At 38.7% G+C, this 19954-nt stretch overlaps 1 pseudogene; it reads right to left on the bottom strand.

The window, feature by feature from the left end:
- Positions 1-1413: 1413 nt before the first annotated feature.
- Positions 1414-1604, bottom strand: LOC126065139 (cytochrome c oxidase subunit 7C, mitochondrial-like; annotated as a pseudogene).
- Positions 1605-19954: the final 18350 nt, after the last annotated feature.

The raw sequence follows: 19954 nt of genomic DNA, 5'->3' as shown, positions 1-19954 counted from the left end.
TAATAAAATTTGTCCCAGTTATCTAGTGCTACTACAACACAAATGCCACAAGTGGATGGCTTTGACAAACAGAAATTTACTCTCTCACAGATTAGGAATCTAGAAGCCCAAATTCAGGGTGCCAGCTTCTGGGGAATGCTTTCTTTCTCTGTCAGCTCTGGAGGAAGGTCCTTGTCATCAACCTCCCCTTGGTCTAGGAGATTCTCAGGTGCAGGCACCCAGGATCCAAAGGATGGGCACTCCTGGCTCTTTTTACATGGTGGTAATGAGGTCCTACATCTCTCTGCTTGCTTCTCTTTTTTATATCTCAAAAGAAATTGATTTAAGACACAAGCTAATCTTATAGATTGAGTCCTGCCTCATTAACATAGTGTCGCTAATCTCACCTCATTACCGTCACAGAAGTAGGATTTACAAGGCATAAGAAAATCATATCAGATGATAAGAAGGTGGACAATCACACAATACTATAAATCATGGACTAGCCAAGTTGACAGATATTTTTAGAGGACACAATTCAATCCATAACAGAATCTAATGCCAATAAAATATTTGTTTCTCTAGGTCAGGCACTACTGTATAATTAGTGTATGGGCGTAGACTCAGGAACTCAATACACTAGTTTCCAATTTCAGCTCTTCCCTTACTGTTTGTGAGATACTCACCATATTACCACACATGTAAAATGATGGTAATCATAGTATCAGGCTTATAGGGTAAGGATTAAATAAGTTAATATACATAAAGATCTTAAAGAGCAGGAAAGTCTGACATGAGCTTTCACTAAGGTAATAGCAATAGAGATTGAGAGAGGCAGACAGACTTGACAGAGATTTAGAAGGTAGATGTAGAGGGCTTGGTACTGAGTTGAAAACGGAATGTAAAGGGAAGGAGGATTTCAAATATAACATCTAAGATTAGGCCTTAAACAACCGGAGAAGAGATGACTGTGTTCAGAGAGACAGAGTACATTGAAACAGAACTATATATTTGAAGGGTAAGATCCTGATAACAGTTTGGCCATATTGAGATTGAGGTGCTTTTGAAATAGTTGGCAGTTAGATGCTCATATCTGGAGCATAATGAAGCAGTACATAAACTTGCAATTCATCAGCTCCCAGATGAGGATGGGATTGGATGAGGGAAGAGTTTCATATGACAGAAAATGAACCTAGAACCGAGATGTGAGGAGCTCCCTAAAGCATTATAACAGTACCACGCTGATATACTAATTCATACATGAATACATCCTAGCACAACCACCTCTTATTTGTTTCAGTAAACTTTTTTCCATGTAATATGTTTATTTACAAACATATCCAGTATGCTATATGAGTTCATTTGATCCATTTTTTCAGAGGTTGCACTTCTTAAAATGCTCCTTATCTGTTTCATGGATGATCTTAAGTATCACTATTTCTTAAGCAGTTGGTGTCTTACTATAAAGAAATGTGCAGCAGATCTAGATCCAAAGTACAAAGTCATCATAATTAGTAACCACCACTTGTTTCTCACTGAAAATGAAAAATATACCGTAGGCCCTCCTCATAGTGGCACCTACAGGCCACAGAGGTGGTGAACTTCTGGATGCTCTGCCCCAACATGGCGTTGCTGGAGGTTCTTCAAAAGGAGCGGAGACCTGAGGGCGGAAGAAATGGCGGCACCAACTCCCTCTACTTTTACAACCTTGTTCCCTTGTACCCAGGTTAACTCTTAAATACACATAGTAACAGGAAGTAGTGATGGTGGACAGACATAGATAACCCCAAAATGAAAAAAACATGGCAAAAACGTTCAAAACATGTTATAAGATGAATTTAATAGGAATGTGTTTTACAAAAAGGGTGTCAATATTGAGAAATTAAGTGCACTTGATGATTATGTATGGCACCATAAAGGATCATATTACTGCCATTCTTCTTTATATTAAGTGAACTCACAATTTGGTCAGTTGGTAATGAAAAAAGAATTATTCAATTCTTCACAATTGGGCTTCATTTGGTTTATTTTTCTCAAATAAAATGAAGTTATGGATCTTCAACTCAAGTTAATTCTCCACAGGGAACAAATGGTACTACATTAAATAAATATCCAAAGGCAAAATAGCTAAATTGTATTCTGTGAAAGACTGTGGATGACAGAACAAATGTGCCACAATTTTGCCATTTGTAACAATGGATAACATAATAGTAAACAGTATTTATCTTGTGGGATTGCTCTGAGGATTAAAGGAATAACATACATAAAGACCTTAAAATAGTACCTGGTAGATGGACATGGAAAGAGCTTAATAGCTCGTTGTACAAAAATTACATGATGGAATATTTTGGCACACTTTTTAGTAATCTAATGCACACTTTCAAGAAAATAATATTTTAAAAATCCTTATGCATTTAGAATTAATTTTAGAAAGAAAATAGCCAAGAAACAAGGTTGACTCCAACTTATCAGTAGTTGGAGATAGTGTGGAACTCTTCCAAAAATAAAATTTTAAGTGAAAAATAAATTATAATGATGTATTTACATGAAATTTAAAATGATTGCATAACTTACTGCAATATATGACAATTGATAGGATAAGTAATTGGGGGAGAAAGCCAGATATTGTAATAGGAATGTTGTTGTTCTGGTGATATGCAGTCGAGTTGATTCTGATTCATAGTAACCCTATAATTCTTTCTTATCCAGTACTGCTATAACAGAATATCACAAGTGGGTGACTTTAAGAAACAGAAATTTATTTTCTCACAGTTTAGAAGTCTAGAAGTCTGAATTCATGGTACCAGTTATAGGGAAAGGTTTTCACTCTCTGTTGTCTCTGGAGGAAAGTCTTTGTCTCTCGCGAGCTTCAGCTCATGGGCAACCTTCATGCAGCTTGACATCTCTCATCCCCAAATTCTGTCCTCATTATCTAGTGCTGCTATAATAGAAATATCCCAACTGGATGTGTTTAACAAACAGAAATTTATTCTCTCACAGTTTAGGAGGCTAGAAGTCTGAATTCAGGATACCAGCTATAAGGGAAGGCTTTCTCTCTCTGTGGGTTCTGGGGGAAGGTCCTTGTCATCAATCTTCTCCTGGTCTAGGAGCTTCTTAGTGCAGGCACCCCAGGTCCAAAGAACATGCTCCTGGCTCTTTCTTGGTGGTAGGAGGCCCCTTTCTCTCTGCTGGCTTTTCTCTCCTTTTATCTTTTGTAAGACAAAAGGTGATGCAGGCCACACCCCAGGGAAACTCCCCTTACATTGGATCAGGGCTGTGACTTGAATAATGGTGTTGCATCCCACCCTAAACCCCTTACAACTGATTGGCTGATCACATCAGATCACATCATGGGGGATAACTACATCATCACATAACTGCCAAACCACTGAGAATCATGGGAGACACAATTCAATCCATGGCATTCCACCGTTTCTCCCCCTGAAATTTATGTCCTTGCCACATGCAAAAGATGTTCACCCCATCGTATCATCCCCAAAGTCTTAAATTGACTGCAGTTCCAAATTTCATCCTGGGGCAAAATTCCTCTTCATATGTAAACCTGTAAAATCTAGAACACAAGTTATCTGCTTCCAAACTGCAATGGTGGAACAGGCACAAGGTAGACATTTCCATTACAAATGGGAGAAATTGGAGGGAAAGAAGGAATAACAGGAACCGAAAACTCAGGAGAACAATTTACATTAGCTCGCAAGTCTTGAAAACAATCCTCTCTTCTCTGAGACCATCTAGGTAGTGGTCCTACCCTCCAGACTCTGGTGTTGGCCATGCTGTCTGGATTTTGGTGGAAGTCGCTAAGCCCTGGGCTTCATCTCCACTGTCTAGGCCCACTGGAACAGCAACTCTGCTCACTTGGCTTTGGTCAGCCCCATTCTCCTAGTTCATCTGAATGGTGACCTCACTTCTGCCCCAGCAAGCCCTATTCTTCTGGCCCTTGGGCATGGAAAAACCACCACCTCAGCTTTGGGCAATGGATGCAGCCTCATCCCCCTGGCACTCATGAACGGCAGCCCCATACTCAGGAACCAAGTGGCTGAAGATCTGACTCATTAAAACCTAGGAGGCTGTAGCCCCACCCTTTGAGACCCAGCAGCCCACAGTCCCAACCAAAACCCAGAAAGCATGGCCAACACCAAGAGTCTGGAGGGCAGGACCACAACCCAGATGGTCTCAGAGAACAGAGGATTATTTTCAAGCCTTGAGGGCTAATGTAATTGTTCTGCTGGTAAGTGGAATTTTCCTGAGGTGTGACCCATACCAACTTTTATAAGAGATAAAAAGAGAGAGCAGAGAGGGGGACCTACTACCACCAAGAAAGAAGAGCCAAAAGTGGAAAACATCCTTTGGATTTGGAGTTCCTGTGCTGAGAACCTCCTAGACTCAGGGGAAAACTGATGCCAAGACACATGAAGAGCTCCAAGGAACACTGGGCCCACAGATGTTGAAAAGAGCCAAGGACCTTCCCCCAGAGTCTATAGAGAAAGAAAGCCTTCCCCTAGAGCCAGTGCCCTGAATTTGGACTTCCAGCCTCCAAATCTGTGACAGAATAAATTTCTGTTTTTTAAAGCCATCCACTTGTGGTATTTCTGTTATAGCACCACTATATAACTAGTCATAGGATTTATAACACATAGAACAATTATATAGGACATGCTCTGCTCCTAGCTCTTCTCTTGGTGGTAATGCCCTATAGGGCTTCCTGGCTGAAATCTATGTAGGAGTAGGAGTAGATCTCCAGATTTTTTTTCTCCTTTTTTTTTTGTTTCTTTTCTTTTTTTTTTTTTAGTTGTACGTTAGTTGAAGGTTTACAGAGCAAACTAATTTCTCATTAAAGGGTTAGTACCCATATTGTTTTATGACATTGGTTAACAACCCCACGACATGTCAACACTCTCCCTTCTCAACATTGGGTTCCCTATTACCAGCTTTCCTGTCCCCTCTGGCCTTCTTGTCCTTGCCCCTGGGTTGGTATGCCTCTTTAGTCTTATTTTGCTTTATGGGCCTGTCTAATCTTTGGCTGAAGGGTGAACCTCAAGAGTGAATTCATTACTGAACTAAAAGGTAGTCTGGGGCCAAACTCTCAGGGTTGCCGCAGTCTCTGTCAGGCCAGTAAGTCTGGTCTTTTTTTGTGAGTTAGAATTTGGTTCTACATTCTTCTCCAGCTCTGTCAGGGAACCTCTATCATGATCCCTGTCAGAGCAGTCGGTGGTGGTAGCTGAGCACCATCTAGTTGTACTGGACTCAGTCTGGTGGAGGTCATGGTAGATGTGGACCATTAGTCCTTTGGACTAATCTTTTCTTTGAATCTTTAGTTTTCTTCATTCTCCCTTGCTTCTGAAGGGATGAGACCAGTGGAGCATCTTAGATGGCTGCTCACAGGCTTTTAGGACCCCAGACACTACCCATCAAAGTAGAATGTAGAATATTTTCTTTATAAACTATATTATGCCAATCGAGCTAGATGTTCCCCAAAACCATGGTCCTCACAGCCCTCAGTTCAGCAATATAGTCCCTCAGGGTGTTTGGATGTGTCTATGGAGCTTCCATGATTTTGCCTTGGACAAGTTGTGCTGGCTCCCTAGTATCGTGTACTGGCTTACCCTTCACCAAAGTTACCACTTATCTATTGTGAACTCAGTGTTTTTTCATCCCCACCTCTCCCCTCCCTTGTAACCATCGAAGATTGTTTCTTTTTGTGTGTAAACCTTTTCATGAGTTTTTACCGTAGTTGTCTCATAAAACATTAGTCCTTTTCTGAATGACTTATTTCGCTCAGCATAATGCCCTCCAGATTCATCCATGTTATGAGATGCTTAGCAAATTCATCATTGTTCTTTATCGTTGTGTAATACTCCATTGTGTGTATGTTTGTTTATCCATTCATCTGTTGATGGGCATCTACGTTGTTTCCATTGTTTTGCTATTGTGAACATTGCCACAATGAACATGAGTGTGCATGTGTCTATTTGTGTGAAAACTCTTATTTCTAAAACATATATTCCTAGAAATGGGATTGCTGGATCGTATGGTATTTCTATTTCTAGCTTTCTAAGAAACTGCCATATCATTTTCCAAAATGGTTGTGTCATTTTGCATTCCCACCAGCAATGCATAAGAGTTCCAATCTCCCTGTAGCCGCTCCGACATTTGTTATTTCCTTTTTTTTTTTTTTAATTCATGCCAGTAATGTTGGGGTGAAACGGTATCTCATTGATACCATTTGCATTTCTCTAATGGCTAGTGATCAGATCACCACATCTTTTCTCCCACAGAGCTACTGGTGGGTTTGAAATGCTGACCTTTCAGTTAGCAATGGGTGCTTAACCATTGAACCACCAGGGTTCGTAATAGGGATAATAGGTAAAATTTAAACAGTAACTATATAAAATAAAAGCAGTGTATCAGTGTTAGTTTTTCTAAATGACAATTGTGTTATGATCATTGCAGGAGAATGTTCTTGTTCTAAGAAGATACACACTGAAGTATTTAGGATTGAAATGGCATAATGTCTACAACTTGCTGTAAAGTTACACACACACACAGAAAAGGAAATAGAAATGAAATGTAGTGAATGTTAATAATCAGTGTTAGGGATGGGAATTGGAGGAGAAATAGGGAGTGAATCTAACAATAAAACTGAAGTAAAATAAAATATAATAAAACAAAATGAGCGGCACAATTTTATTATGAAAACTATGCCAATTAGTAATGCCCTATTGTTTTATGAAATATTTTGTGATAACACCTTTTTAATATTTCTTACAAATCCAAATCTTAGGATTTTCTAAGAATGTAAATTTCTCTGTCAATACATTACATGAGAGCCTTGGTGGCACAGTAGTTAAGAGCCCGGCTGGTAACCAGACAAAAATGTCAGCAGATTGAATCCAACAGTCACTCCTTAGAAACCCTGTGAGGCAGTTCTACTCTGTCCTACAGGGTTGCACTCAACAGCAATGTGTTTGGTTTTGGTTTGGTTTATGCATTACATTCCCTAGCACAATACAATACAAAGAGTATGAATACTCAAGAAATACTCAGTTTTATCAATTACATTCTATTGCACCAATACCCGTTTAAAAGGGGTTAGTTCAGGACTTCTTCAGATACATAAAAGGCTAGGCTATTAAAGCGGAAAGTACAAATTCTGTGCCCAGATCCCCTTGGATCTCTTTACCTATTCTGCTAGCCCCTCCTCTTTCTTTCGTGTGCTTTCTTTCATGTGCTTTTGCTTAAAATGGCCCACACCTGCAACTCCCTTCCAAGAACTGACTCTGGATTATGGACCCACTTAGGCCACAAAGCACAGAGCCAGAAGTGCCTGACTGTTTACCTGCCTAGCACCACCACTCTAGGATGGCCCTTAACCAATGGACTAGTATGAACACCCAGATCCCTTGACTTAGGATGGGACTGAAACTGAAATGTAATTTACATTCCACATCTCCCCTGAAATCAATACCATTGCTTGGTCTCTCTCCATTTCCTGTTAAGTTCCCCCCATTCTCTGGCTAGGTTTCTCCTTGGAGCACTTTCTTAATAAATCATTTGTACCCAAACCCTTGTCTCAGGCTCTGTACTATTCTAAGACAAATACATTTCATTGCAGATTTGCTCTTTTTGTACTATTGTACTAAAATAAACATGTCTATTCCCAGGGTAGATTATGAATTAGTATTCTTCCCAGATACCACTTTTTTCAAAAGAAAATATATATATGACCTTTCTTCTCTTATCTTAGGTTTACTTTATCACAATGCTCTCTCCCAGAGAAACATAGATTCAAATTCAAATTCTTAGCCAAAGGAACCTCTTAAAAACGTAACAGAGGGAAAAATTACTTTAAAAAACACACAGAAAAAGATAAAAGAGGTCCTCTTTACCCATGTATCTTTAAAAAATCCCATATCTCATGTCCATTCTCTTACCCTCTACTGCTCTTCTCCATCTCTGCCCCCATAAAACCAATATATAATCATTCTGCAGTCTCAACCTCCTCTCCTCACCCCTCTTCACCTCCCAACTTTCAGATATTTTCTATTACTGCTTGCACACATGTACAGATATAATATATGCACATATATGTATAAGTCCCCCATGTGTCTGTCAGTTTGTCTTATTGTGTGGGCGCTTGATTGTTGCTGTGATGCTGAAAGCTATGCCACAGGTATTCAAATGCCAGCAGGGCCACACATGGCAGACAGGTTTTAGCTGAACTTCCAGACTAAGACAGACTGGGAAGAAGGACCCAGCAGTCTACTTCTGAAAAGATTTAGCCAGTGAAAACCTTATGAACAGCAGAAGAACACTGTTTGATATAGTGCAGAAAGATGAACCCCTCAGGTTGGAGGGCACTCAAAAGATGACTGTGGAAAGAGCTGCCTCCTCAAAGTAGAGTCGACCTTTATAACTTGGATGGAGTCAAGCTTTTAGGACCTTCCTTTTCTGGCATGGCACAACTCAAAATGAGAAGAAACAGCTGCAAACATCCATTAATAAACAGAACATGGAATGAGAGAAGTATGAATCTAGGAAAATTGGAAGTCATCAAAAATGAAATGGAACGCATAAACACTGATATCCTAGGCATTAGTGAGCTGAAATGGACTGGTATTGGCCATTTTGACTAGAGCAATTGTATGGCCTACTATAACGGGAATGACAACTTGAAGAGGAATGGTGCTGCGTTCACCATCAAAAAGAACATTTCAAGATCTATTCTGAAGTACAGCACCGTCAGTGATAGAATAATAATGTCCATATACCTACAAGGCACACCAGTTAATACAACTATTATTTGAATTTGCACACCAACCACTAAGGTCAAAGATGAAGAAATTAAAGATTTTTACCAACTTCTGCAGTCTAAAATTCATTGAACATGCAATCAGGATGCATTGATAATTACTGGCGATTGGAATGGGAAAGTTAGAAACAAAGGGGAAGGATCGGTAACTGGAAAATATGGCCTTGGTGATAGAAATGATGCTGGAGATCACATGATAGAATTTTGTAAGACCTATGACTTCTTCATTGCAAATACTTTTTTTAATCAATATAAATGGTGACTATACACGTGGACCTCGTCAGACGGAATACACAGGAATAAACTCAACTACAGCTGTGGAAAGAGATGATGGAAAAGCTCAATATCATCAGTCAGAACAAGGACGGGTTGACTTCGGAACAGACCATCAATTACTCATATGCAAATTCAAGTTGAAAATGAAGAAACTTAGAACAAATTGACAAAAGACAAAGTATGACCTTAAGTATATCCCACTTGAATTTAGAAACCATCTGAAGAATAGATTAGACTCGCTGAACACTAATGACAGAAGACCAGACCACTTGTGGAATGACATTAAGGACATCATACATGAAGAAAGCAAGACAGCATTAAAAAGATAGGAAAGAAAGAAAAGACCAAAATTGATGTCAGAAGAGACTCTGAAACTTGCTTTTGAAGGTCAAGTAGCTAAAGCAAGAGGAAGAAATGAAGAAGTAAAAGAGTTCAACAGAAGATTTCAAAGGGCAGCTCAAGAAAACAAAGTAGAGTATTATGATGACATGTACAAAGAGCCGGAGATGGAAAAACAAAAGGGAAGAACATACTCTGCATTTCTCAAGCTGAAAGAACTGAAGAAAAAAATTCAAGCCTCAAGTTGCAATATGGAGAAAATATTAGACAACTCACAAAACAACAAAAGAAGATGGAAGGAATATACAGAGCCATTATACCAAAAATAATTGGTCGACATTCAACCATTTCAGGAGGTACCATATGAGCAGGAACCAATGGTACTGAAGGAAGAAGTCCAAGCTTCACTGAAGGCATTGTTGAAAAACAAGGCTCCAGGAATTGATGGAATACCAATTGAGATGTTTCTACAAATGGATGCAGTTCTGGAAGTACTCACTCATCTATGCCAAGAAATTTGGAAGACAGCTACCTGGCCAACTGACTAGAAGAGATCTATATTTATGCCTATTGTCAGGAAAGGTGATCCCACTGAATGTGGAAATTATCAAGCAACATCATTAATATCACACACAAGTAAAATTTTGCTGAAGATCACTCAAAAGTGGCTGTAGCAGTATATCAACAGGGAACTGTCAGAAATTCAAGCCAGATTCAGAAGAGTACACAGAACCAGGGATATCATTGCTGTTGTCAGAGGGATCCTGGCTGAAAGCAAAGAATACCAGAAGGATCTTTACCTGTGTTTTATTGACTATGCAAAAGCATTCAACTGTGTGGATCATAACAAATTATGGACAACGTTGTTAAGAATGGGAATTTCAGAACACTTAATTTCACTCTTGAGAAACCTGTTCATAGATTGAGAGGCAGTAGTTCAAACAGAACAAGGTGATACTGTGTGGTTTAAAGTCAGGAAAGATGTGCATTAGGGTTGTATCCTTTCACCATACCTGTACAATTTGTATGCTGAGTAAATAATCCAAGAACCTGGACTATATGAAGAAGAATGGAGCATCAGGATTGGAGGAAGACTCATTAACAACCTGTGTTACACAGATGATACAACCTTGCTCACTGAAAATGAAGAGGACCTGATGCACTTACTGGTGAAAATCGAAGGTCACAACCTTCAGTATGGATTACACCTCAACATAAAGAAAACAAAAATCTCCACAACTGGACAAATAAGCAACCCATGATAAATGGGGAAAATATTGAAGTTGTCAAGGATTTCATTTTACTTGGATCCACAATCAACAGCCATGGAAGCAGCAGTCAAGAAATCAAAAGACACATTGGATTGGGCAAACCTACTGCAAAAGACCTCTTTAAAGTGTTGAAAAGCAAAGATTTGTCTTTGAAGACTAAGGTGCTCCTAACCCATGCCATGGTGTTTTCAACAGCCTCCCATGCATGTGAAAGCTGGACAATGAATAAGGAAGAGCGAAGAATTGATGTCTTGGAATTGTGCTATTGGAGAAGAGTATTGAATGGTATCATGCACTGCCAGAAGAACAAACAAATCTGTCACGGAAGAAGTACAACCGAATGCTTCTCGGAAGCGAGGATGGCAAGACGAGGTCTCACATACTTTGGACATGTTGTCAGAAGCGATTGTGAGAATGGCAATGTTTTGTTCTGTTGTAGGTAGGGTTGCTATGAGTTGGAATTGACTCAAGGCACCTAACAACAACCACAACATATGTGTAAATACACATTTGTATATATTTTACTTAACTATATATATATATATATACAAATTTTAATGTGACATTTATTTACCAAAAAAACCAAACCCAGTGCCGTCAAGTCCATTCCGACTCATAGCGACCCTATAGGACAGAGTAGAACTGCCCCGTAGAGTTTCCAAGGAGCGCCTGGCAGATTTGAACTGCCGACCCTTGGGTTAGCAGCTGTGGTACTTAACCACTAGGCCACCAGGGTTTCTGACATTTGTTTAGCTTTAATATAATAATGCATATTTTAATTTCAAACCAAAATATCCTAGCATTATATTTCCAACTACAAAATTTGAACTCAAGTATAATTTTTTTTTTTATAACAAAGAAAGCTAGAAAATGAGAAAGCCCAATGAAATGCATTTGAATTATGGTTATGGTGAAGGATATTGTATATGTCATGGGCTTCCAGAAGCAGGAAAAAATCTTTCTTGTAAGAAGTGTAGTCAGAATCCTCCTTTGAAGCAAGGATGGTGACACATTGTCTCACTTCGGACATATGATCAGGAGGGACCAATCCCAAGAGAAAGGCATTGTGCTTGTAAAGTAGAGCATCAGTGAGAAAAAAGAAAGACCCTCAAAAAGATGGATTGACACAGTGGCTGCAGCAATGGGCTCAAACATACCTACTACTTTAAGGATGGCGCAGGACCGGGTAGCGTTTCATTCTGTCATACATGGGGTCACTATGAACCAGAACCAACTCCACAGCGCCTAACAAGAACAGCATACTAAAAAAAAAAAAGAAGGTATACCTGAAGTTAACCACTTTTCTACCTCATAGATATAGGCTCTTCTTTACACCTGATTTAGAAAAAAAAAAAAAAAATTAAGCAGCTTAAAAAGATACATGAAATAAACCAAAATAAATAAAACAGAAATAGTGAGAAAAATAAAAGAGAAAACGGGGACAGAGATATAAAATGGAACATGGAAAGGATCTAATTCTATTATAGAAAAACAAAGAACAAATGACAGGGAAGCGGAAAAGAAAGATGTGAATAGCACGCATTTTATATTACATTCTGCCTATCGCCATTTTCCTGTCCAAGTCTCCCTTGTGTAACTGGGTGACTAAACACTATTGCAAAACACTTTGTTCCCACAGTGACATCACCTTAAAGAGCGGGTTTTTAAATATTTTCTTTTAATTAAATTGGCATAACTCAGCAAAAGAGGCTATGAAAGTGGGATAATAACTTAAAAAAAAAACATACTAATAAACTGTGTGTCATCCAGCACCAAAGATTAAAAACATCTGTCTCTTATAGCTAGAGAAATCAAAGTTGTAGATTATGTAAATTTAAAGTATTTTAACCATGTTTGAATTAAGCACTAGCCCATAATACTCTCAGGCTTAATGATGACAGGAATTTGGAAATACCATGGCATTTGTCAAAAAAAATGTTTTTAAAGCAGAGTAAAATATTCTAAGTCTTTTCAATTTATTAAAAAAAGTAAAATTTGATTAATTGTTGCTTGAAAATTTATCTTTTCCATGGTTAGTCCATTTCAAGAGATTATCTTTAAAATATCGGTAAAAGTTTGCAGAAATGCGGGCAATTACACTGAAGCAGCCAGCCAAACAAAGCAGACTGGTCTGAAAGGGAATCCCCTTTCTTGTTTCCCCTGGCCTTCCACCTACCGCCCCCCAGGTGCTCTGGCCTGGCCCTGATATTTTTCAAGGTTAAGTTGCTTTCTTTCTGTAGTAATTATACTGTTTATTTTCAGATTTTTGTTTTTTTAGCCTTTTGCAATATTAAAGACAGCTGGAGTAAAATGCTCTTCTAACAAGAAACAGCAGTTAGCTGCAAATTATGTGATAACAAATGCAGTATTTCCCCTGCTTCAGCTTGGATCGGAAACATCATAAGGAACATAAGAAAAGGCAGGAAAACACTAGCAAACACTTGGATGTTGACTTTAGCCTTACTCTAGATGACAACAGCATGTGTTTGCTACTAAAATCTCTCTTTTGTGAACTCTAAGAAGAAAATAGGAAGGGAATTTAAAAACAAGTACCACTATGATTTTTCCAGGTCCCATATGGAGACTTGGTGGCACAGTGGTTAAGAGGCCAACTGCTAGCCAAAAGGTCAGCAGTTCGAATCCACCAGCCACTCCTTGGAAATCCTATGGGGCAATTCTATTCTGTCCTATTGGGTCACTATGAGTCAGAATGGACTTGATGGCAGTGTTTAGTAAACACCTCTAATTAGTAGGCCAGCTGAAAGCAATGCCTTCACATGTTTTCTTATTATATTTTCATTTTATCCTGGATGCCTGCCACAAAGGATGCCTTCAGTAGGTAACTTACTGTTGAAATATAATTCATGCCCCATTTCAAATAAAAAGAAAAATGCCAATTACTGAAAGTAAATCTAACCATTTTAAATTTGACAGTTCTTTTTGTTTTGAAGGTTCTTCAGAAAATTTAAGATCATATGACAAGGAAGTCACAAAAGAAAAAATAAGATTTCACAAAAATATGTAACAGATACTATTTTTCATTGGCATTCTTATTTTCCCCAAAATATTTTCCTCTAATTTGTATAATAAAAAGAATTATTGGGTAGGTTATATGAGAAAGGGGACTAAGTAAGGGAAATATGGTTACATGAATAAAAAAAAAAAATTTAGGATTATATAATATTGTTGTTACTTGCTGTCAAGTTGGCTCTGACTCATGGTGACCTTGTATCATGTTACTACCATGTTTTTCTTACTGTAAAGATATGTTGTTTAGTATACAGCGCGTATTTCTTTTATCAAATAGTCATTACTGGAGAGCTTTATCATAGATTAGGAAGTAATTTTTGGAAACAGACTTTTTATGCCATTAATGCTTTTAATAAACATGTAACAACCAAAGTAAATTGAAAATAATAATAACAGAAAATCTAAAAATTTCATTTTGGTACTTTCCCAAGAAAGCAAAAATATCTGGCAAGAAAAAATTAGGTGAGGAAATGGGATCAAATGAATCGACATAAGATGTTTGGTTGGTAGCCTCTAAGATGGCTACCAAGGATCTATGCCTTGTGCAATTCCTTCCTCCTGAGTGTGAACTGGATGTCCCGAATGTGAACAGGCAAAAGTGGTGGGATGTCACTTCTGAGATTAGTTTGTAATAAGCCGGTCCTTTCATGTGGATTGTACTCTCTCTGAGAGAAGCCAGCTACCATGTTGTTAGCTGCTCTATGAAAAGGTCCACCTGGTGAGTAAATGAGGGATGTTTCAGACCAACAGCCAGTCAAGAACTGAGGCTCTCACTCCACAATGTTTTAGGAACTGAACCCTACTAACAGTCACATGAGTGAGTCAGGTCAGGGAGTGACTTCTTCCCCAGTCAAACTTTCAGATGAGATCCTAGCCCCAGTTGATACCTTAATTGCAGCCTTATGAGAGACCTTAAGGCCAAAACCCCCAGGTAAGCTTCACCTGATCCCTGGCCCACTGACACTATGAAATAATAAATGCTTATTGTTTTATGCCAGTAAACTTTAAGATAACTAATACAAATGTCCACTGAAAATATATTGAATAGATGTTTATTCAGTATCTAATCTCATAAATTAATGTATTGACAGTGCTGAAAAGCTAAAAAGTGAATTTCTCAGGTTTTCTTGCAAGCTAGGGTTTTGACTGTAATTGAATTCTGCTGTAATCATGTGATATTTGGAAGGCAAAAATGAGGTAGGACCCATCTTGATGTTACTGTTTTTAGCTAGCCAGTTTGGTTGTGGATGTGTAGGGATTTTCTGCAGCAGTATTCCAGGGTATAGTATAGTCTTTAACTTCAAAGGAGTCAAGGGGCACTGATGGCCATGGAAGTTCCCTTATATCTGCTCTGATCATGTGTTCTTAAACTCCTAGGCTGAACTGGTCATCTCCTGATTTCCTGCCTTCCTGATTATGGCTGAGACAGCAGTTTCTCTAGTAGGTCAGTATTGTGACCTAGGAACAAAATACAGGCAGCACAGTTAGGAGTCAACTCTCCACTTCTTCTAACAATCACCTGCGTTAATTCTCCTTCTGCTTAAAATACTGTAAAAATGGCATGGGGGCAGTGTCCGACCTCCTCCAACTTCATAAGCGGGAAGGAGAACCAAGACAAACAGCCCAAAGCTGATTCCTATGAGGCGGGAGTCAGACATGCCTCCTCTCTCTGCCATCTTTACCAATTTTGACACCAACCATCCCACGGTACTCTCTACTTCTCTATGGGGTTCAGTAATTCATTGCAATGGCGCACAGAACTCAGGAGACAATAATCAGGATTATGGAGTTTATTAGGGAAGTAACAGTTATATTTCAGGCTCAGGAAGGCTCAGGATACAGTTCTTACATTAGGACAGTCTCTTCCCAGCCATGCTCACAGGCACACCTCTCCCTGTCTCTAGGCCTCTGCCCAAAGGCACTCTACTTTCTCTTTCTGTGGGCTGGGAAACTCACTATGCCATCTCCTGCTGCCAGGTCTCTGCTGCTACTCCCGCTTCTCACCATCTTCAGGGTTGCAGCTCTCTCTTTCTCTCAGTCTCCTACTTCCAGGAGCTTCTCAGCAAAGGGATCTTGGGTCCAAAAGATGCACTGGCTCTTCTTCCTTGGTGGTGGTGTGTTCCTCTCTCTTTCCCACCTCTGGGATGGCTCACCTCAAGTCCGGTGGGATGGCAAAACTGACCAATCCCTTTGGTGGGCCACAGTTACCATAGCTGCACAGTCCCACCCATTCATTTGGGTGGGAGCTACAGAAACACCGCACGAAAGCGATCCATCACACCAAAAATAGCCAACATGGTATCTATATCCTGCCCCAAACCCACACTCATGCTTGACCACACACTTGTAAAGGCAGGTGCTATACTAATTGTGTTTTCTGTCCAATATTGTTGTTGTTATGTGCCACCGAGTCTATTCTGACTCACAGAGACACTGTATGACATAGTAGAACTGCCATAGGTCTTTTCTCCCGTGTGGGCCCAGGTAGGTTCAAATGGCCAACTTTTGGGTTAGCAGCCAAGCTCTTAACCATTGCACCTCCAGGGCTCATTTTTGTATTCAATATCTACCTGAATTTTCATGATAGACTTGTATATGGATACCTCTGTGTTATACTCTAACACACAGTTCATTTGGTTAACCTAATAAAATTTGTCTTACCTGGGCAATCAACTTTATTTTTTTCACTTTTCAGTATCTTGCTATATGTATAAACAATATCTTTGGAAAAAAGTAAAAAAAGAAAAATAAGTGTAGAGCAACTAGTTAAAATTGCTACTTGGCAGGTTTATCCCATCGGAACATTTTACCTTTTTCTGATCTATTCCAGACTTCAGGTTATAGTTTTTATTTATCAGTGATTAATAATAAAATAAGCTTCACTGGAAGTGTAAAGGACACAAATGATTTGCTCTGAAAAGTTGTATTGATTGTTCCCCTTTATCACTAAGAATCTTCTTCCTCTCACAGTTATCCACTTTGGAACACTATTTCCATTCCTGTTTCGAGTCTAAAAATACTGTGAATTTATTCCAGACATACCAAGTAGTAGATGTAATTTTAAAATAAATTAAAAATATTAACACTGTATATATTTTTCTTCAAATTTTCTGAAGGTTAAGTTAGAATAGTAATAGAATATTTATTTATTCCCAACTTCCTACCTTTTCAATTTTGTAAGGTTTCCTTACCCTCTAATATCTTAATACATTTTTGGCAGGAGTTTTAAAAGAAAAGAGAATATCTCATTCAGGGAAAAAAATTATTAAATGAAGGTAAACATATTTAGAAATTCAGTTTAACTGAAACTTTGTATAGGTAACAAAAAATCAGTATAAGAATAAAAGGCCATCAGTGTGACAATTTGGTGACACAAAGGGAAGTCTCTGTTAGTATAATTTTTGAAAACTGCTGTAGTACTTTCAAGAACATATTATCTGGTAATAAAATCGGTAGATTCAAACCACAGTATAGCTTTAAGTTGATTCAGATGGCCTGTCTTCATGGAATTACTTGAAGGAAACTAATAGTGGAACCCGATTGGGGTGGATCCTGCCCAGCGCGACCCTTCAAGTCAAATGAGACACTAGGCCTTTGAGAAAGAAAAAAGTAAACTTTATTGCAAGCCGGTGGCCCAAGTTGCTTGGAGACAAAATCTCAAATCAGGCTGCCTGAGGTTGGGGATTCTAGGACAGTTATAGGGTTCGGGATAGGGAACTTATGCATAATTCATGAAGTTTCTGGGAATAGGCAGGCAACTTCAGGAACTAATTAACATGTATGGGGGTGCAGTGGGGGGTGCAATATGATGACTGGGGGCGTGTGTTTTCTTGGGGGCTATGACGCGGGGAGTGACGCATGAAGTTTATCTAAGGACAGCTTTGCAGCTTATTGTTCATGTCAGAATGGAAGGGGGAGGCGGTGGGTAATGAAGTAGCCTTGAGCAGAAGAGCAGTAGGACGACCTTGAGTTGCTAAGCAGAATGCCTTATCAGGAAGTCACAGACCTGGCAGTGATGGAAGGAGAGGGAACAGTTTCACCCTGTTAGTTATGATAGCATAAAATTCATATTATTTTTATTCTTCATTTATAACAGGCTAACCAAAATGTTTTGTAATTCCTGACATTTGGAACATTTTTTTTTTTAATTTGCTAAGTATAATATTGATGTAATTAAAAATCAACGGAGCAGAGAAGCATGTGGGGGAAAAAATGAACTACAGAATTATATTTTAATACTATTGCCTAAAAGTTAGGCCAATCCTTGGTAAAAAGCTAAAACGAAGAATAATTCAAATACATTTTCACTGATATTGCTGTTTGAATCTTCAGCAACTGATACACACCTAGCTGGTTTTACTAAGACAGGGTTTTTCACTGTATTTATTGGCAATTATCTTTCACAGATAATTATCTCACTTTTTTTTTATCATTTGTTTATTAAAGGTACATTGTTGGCCTTTCTCCTTTACATTTTGATAGTGCCCTTAGTATATTGATCTCTTTTAATTTTCTCAAAAACTAATTTTTTGAAAAAATTCTGATTTCTCAACAGAAATTTACACATAGCGTTCTGTAATTAGATATTGGGTTGAATTATTGACTCAGCATTTTCTCTCAAGTACTTTTTGGCAAATATTAACAGTCAGTCTCTACAAAAATGCATAGCCTCTCACCCGGCATCAAGAATCAATGACATTAAAATACATATTATTTTTATTCTTCATTTATAACATGCTAACAGAAATGTTTTATAATCCCTGACATAGGGAATATTTTTTATTTTAATAAGTATAATATTGATCAGGGCAGAAAAGCATGTGGGGAAAAATGAATGTCTGGATGGGAAAAGCAGAACATAGAATGTTGGCTCATTTCTATGAGGTTCTGTTCTTGTTGAACATTTGGCCCCTCGAGTCCTGACCCCTTTGTCAGCCCTCAGAAGCCTTCAAAACAGAATTTTTTTCTTTTTAAAAGATGTCATCCTTCCTTTCAGTTTGTTTCTGATGGTATTAACTTGCTGCGTGCTGTTCCTTCATAACCTTAAATAGAACCAAACACCCACCCACTGCCCTCCAGTGGATTCCGACTCATAGCAACCTTATAGGACAAAGCAGAACTGCCCCATAGAGTCTCCAAGGAGCGCCTGGCGGTTTCCTTAAATAGACATCAACACAATTAAATCAAGCTGTATAAATTTACCTAGTAGAAAAGTTAGTAGCTTTCCGTTGCTTTTAAGGGAAGACTAATTTTTAATGGAGCCCTGGTGGCACAGTGGTTAAGAGCTCAGGCTGCCAACCAAAAGGTCGGCAATTTGAATCCATCAGCCGCTCCTTGGAAACCCTGTGGGATAGTTGTACTCTGCGCTATGGGGTCTCTATGAGTTGGAATTGACTAGGAGGCCTAAGTTTTTTTTTTTTTGGTTTGGTTTTCAATATTTTACCATTCAAAATGACAACATAAAAAGCAAAAGGGAGAGCTCATGGCTACTTTTTAAATTAAAATATAACATATTTCAATTCCCCTTCAGATGTATCCTCTTTTATCACAGACACCACGTGATCTTGGAAAAGTTATTTAACCTATTTTATGTTCAAGATCCCATCTGGAAAACTCGCATAATCACACTTATCTTACAAAGCTATTGTGTACTTTATAAATGCTGAATCTGAAATAGAAATGTGCGCAGACATATATCAGTTATGATATCTTATTTAAGAATCTTTCAAAAACATATTTTTTATAATAATCTTGGCCGTGTCGAAAAGAAGAAGGAGCTAAAGGGAGAAAAGAAGAAAGTGGAAAAGGGGGAGATTGTCACCTCTAGCTGGGAATTTTATTTTTTGCATGTTGTCGTTGTTAGGTGCCATCCAGTCCATTCCAACTCATAGTGATCCTATGTAGAACAGAACAAAACACTGCCTGGTCCTGCACCATCCCCACCACTGTCGCAGCCACTATGTCAATCCATCTATTTGCAGGTCTTCCTCTTTTACACTGGCCCACTACCTTACCAGCTATGATGTCCTTTTCCAGGGACTGGTTCCTCCTGATAACATGTCCAAAGTACTCGAGACGAAGTCTCGCCATCCTCGCTTCCAGTGAGCACTCTGGTTGTACTTCCTCCAAGACAGGCTTGTTCCTTCTTCTGGCAGTTCATGGTATATTCAACATTCTTCACCAACACTATGATTCAAAGATATCAATTCTTCCTCTGTCCTCCTATTCATTG

Source organism: Elephas maximus, chromosome 21 (assembly GCF_024166365.1).
Source record: "Elephas maximus indicus isolate mEleMax1 chromosome 21, mEleMax1 primary haplotype, whole genome shotgun sequence".
Classification (NCBI taxonomy): domain Eukaryota; kingdom Metazoa; phylum Chordata; class Mammalia; order Proboscidea; family Elephantidae; genus Elephas; species Elephas maximus.
The sequence above is the reverse complement of the archived record's forward strand: the minus strand, read 5'-3'. Positions and strand labels throughout refer to the sequence as shown.